This window comes from Peromyscus maniculatus, chromosome 7 (assembly GCF_049852395.1).
Source record: "Peromyscus maniculatus bairdii isolate BWxNUB_F1_BW_parent chromosome 7, HU_Pman_BW_mat_3.1, whole genome shotgun sequence".
Taxonomy (NCBI): Eukaryota; Metazoa; Chordata; class Mammalia; order Rodentia; family Cricetidae; genus Peromyscus; species Peromyscus maniculatus.
In genome coordinates this window covers 88752937-88756102 of record NC_134858.1, presented here as the reverse complement: position 1 = coordinate 88756102, position 3166 = coordinate 88752937, and the positions used below count along the sequence as shown (strand labels likewise).

Here is a 3166-nt window from a genome sequence, read left to right as displayed (position 1 = left end):
AACGATATGCCATCATTTGCAATAAAATGGGTAGACTGGGAGACTATTATATTATGTGATATGAACCAGACACTGAAAGACAGACGCAGGATGTTCTTTTATATATTGAAGCTGGAAACAAGTGAATGTAGGATTATAATTGCTAGAGACTGGGAAGGATGGTGGGGGAGGTGTGATTGGCTAGTAAGCATCAAAGCACAGAGTAATAAAATAAGTTTTAGTGTTCAAGAGTCCATGGGTGACTACAGTTCACTCTAATATTTGAAGTATACCTCATGAGTAGTTAGAGGAGAGGAACTTAAAGGCTCCAAACACGAAATAATGTAAATAACTGGAAAGATGAATTGCTCTGACTTGGTTATTGATCAGGACATATCATGTACATATGTTGAAATATCACACTTTGTCATACAAATACACACACTTTCATGTTAATAAAATGTTTATGGAGATGAAAATATTATATATCTTTATTGTAACATTATATTGTATTTTGTATACATATATCAAAATTATTACACTCTCTTCTACAAAATATGCAGATATAATAATAGTTAATAAAAATACAAAATGATGCTGTTTCATCATTAACAAATGTACTTCAATATTTTTGTTCCATTTTGATGAATATAAGTAGATGATTTGTTTCCTACTTAAATTATTTTTTCTTTCCTATGAACTAATTCAAGTTTATTTGTCTGTTGATAAAAATACATATGCAATGCCTCCACAATACCTTTCCCCATTAATGTTTATTTATACCACGCTTTTTAACAAGGCTGTACATTCGACACATCCATTTGAAATTGCATTTTACATTGTTGTGCCCAGATCGTGACCCCCAGAGAGACCACCAAAGACGAGCATGCCGGAATGCAAAAGCAAGGTTTAATTCTGGATATCCAAAAGCAATACAAGCCTAGGCAGGGACTTTGTCCAATACATCCAACTCAGTGGAGGCTGGAGGAAGCACCCACCTGTCTGCAAGCTCAGTTTTTAAAGGGAAAAGTCACAAGGTTACATCATTTAGGGGTGCTAGTATGGATACAATTCTAATTGGCTCGCTTCTAGGGACTTCTAGAAATTACTTCTAAGGGAGTGGTTGCCCACTACCATTTCTCATTTGCTGCCCTCAGGTGGAGGCATTTCTGTGATCAGTTACCATGGAAACCAGGGAGAGGACATTCCATAGTCTGGCAGGCATTACCTCATGACTATCTTGTGACTCTGTACTTTTACACTTCCTGGTTTCTGGAATCTGAACTGACTGGTTTCAGTAACTAATGGCCTATTCCCAAAAGGAGAAATATTAGGCCTTAGTTTTTGGGTGAAAGCATTTCTAAGATGGCTCATTTTGGTCTCACAACATAAAAGTAAAATTCTGATTATTTTGAAAATATTGTATGTGAATCTTTTTAAAAACATTTTACGTGGAAATTTTAATCTTTTTTTTAAGAAAAATCTTTAAAAAATTTTTCTGCCCTTCTACTTGGTCATGAGTGGCACCCGAGCCCGGCCTCCGGCTTCCACTTCCGCCCACCACCTTCATGAAGATGAGTAAGCAGGACCCAAGCGTCCTGCACACCAAGGAAATGCGTTTCCCAAGGGAGTCGGGGGAGGGCATGGTGGGTAAAGTACCACCTTGTACTCATAAAACTAAGTCAGAAGAAAATACCAAGGAAGGAAAAAGATAATAAGACAGAGGAAAACACAAAGACGGATGAACCGTCAAGTGAGGAGAGTGATCTAGAAATTGACAGTGAGGGTGTAATTGAGCCAGACACTGATGCCCCTCAAGAGATGGGAGAGAAAAATGCAGAGATAACTGAGGAGATGATGGATCATGCAAATGAAAAGAAGGCGGCTGCCATTGAAGCCCTAAATGACGGTGAGCTGCAGAAAGCCATTGACTTGTTCACTGATGCCTTCATGCTAAATCCTCTCTTGGCAATTCTGTATGCTAAGAGAGCTAGTGTGTTTGTCAAGTTACAGAAGCCAAATGCTGCCATCCTAGACTGGGACAGAGCCATTGAAATAAACCCCGATTCAGCTCAGCCATACAAATGGCGAGGAAAAGCACACTGACTCCTGGGTCACTGGAAGGAGAAGCTCATGATCTTGCCCTTGCCTGTAAACTGGATGATGACGAGGATGCCAGCGCAATGCTGAAAGAGGTCTGACGTCGGGCTCAAAAAAAAAAAAAAAAATTGCTGAACATGGGAGAAAATATGAGCGAAAACATGAAGAGCAAGAGATAAAAGAAAGAACAGAAGAACAGAAAGGGTGAAGAAGGCTCGAGAAGAGCATGAGAGAGCCCAGAGGGAAGAAGAAGCCAGAAGACAGTCCCGAGCTCAACATGGCTCTTTTCCAGGTGGTGTTCCTGGGGGAATGCCTGGTAATTTCCCTGGAGGAATGTCCGGAATGGGAGGGGGGGCATGCCTGGAATGGCAGGAATGCCTGGACTCAATGAAATCCTCAGTGATCCAGAGGTTCTTGCAGCCATGCAGGATCCAGAAGTCATGGTAGCTTTCCAGGATGTGGCCCAGAACCCAGCAAATATGTCAAAATATCAGAGCAACTCAAAGGTTATGAATCTCATCAGTAAATTGTCAGCCAAGTTTGGAGGTCAAGTGTAATGCCAAACAGAGCCCTTGCTGAGTGAAGAGCAGCTTAGCTCACTTACTGGATGTTGAACCAGTATACCTCTGACCTGATCAGGAGAGCTGGGGTGCTTCTAAGATTATTCCTACCCTTTTGCCTCAAAGGCGGCTGAAGCTTTTACAGAGGTTTGCCATTAGGGTCTTCATTCAGATATTGTTTTCCTACTCGAAGTACAAACCTGAAACACTTTTCAACCTTTTTTCTTTTTCTTTCTTTCTTTCTTTTTTTAATTAGGGGGTGTTAATTCTTACATTTTTCTTTACTAATCTTTTTGGGTTTTCCTTTGAATTACTGGGCTGAGAAGCTGAATTATGGTCGACTTACTGCTCTCATGAATGGAAATAAAGATTTGTTAGTGGGAAGCAAATAAAACCCATTTAAATTGATTGAGTTGAACATATGGTTACTGAAGCATCTTGATTTGTCTCTTTTTTTGCTGTTGTTTTACTTCAAAATGATCTATTTCAGTGAATCTCTTGGGACCACCAATATTTGGATCTGACCT

The 3166-nt window shown here is 40.0% G+C and overlaps 1 pseudogene; it reads left to right on the top strand.

The window, feature by feature from the left end:
* Positions 1 to 1550: 1550 nt before the first annotated feature.
* On the top strand, positions 1551 to 2636 carry LOC102915081 (hsc70-interacting protein pseudogene; annotated as a pseudogene).
* Positions 2637 to 3166: the final 530 nt, after the last annotated feature.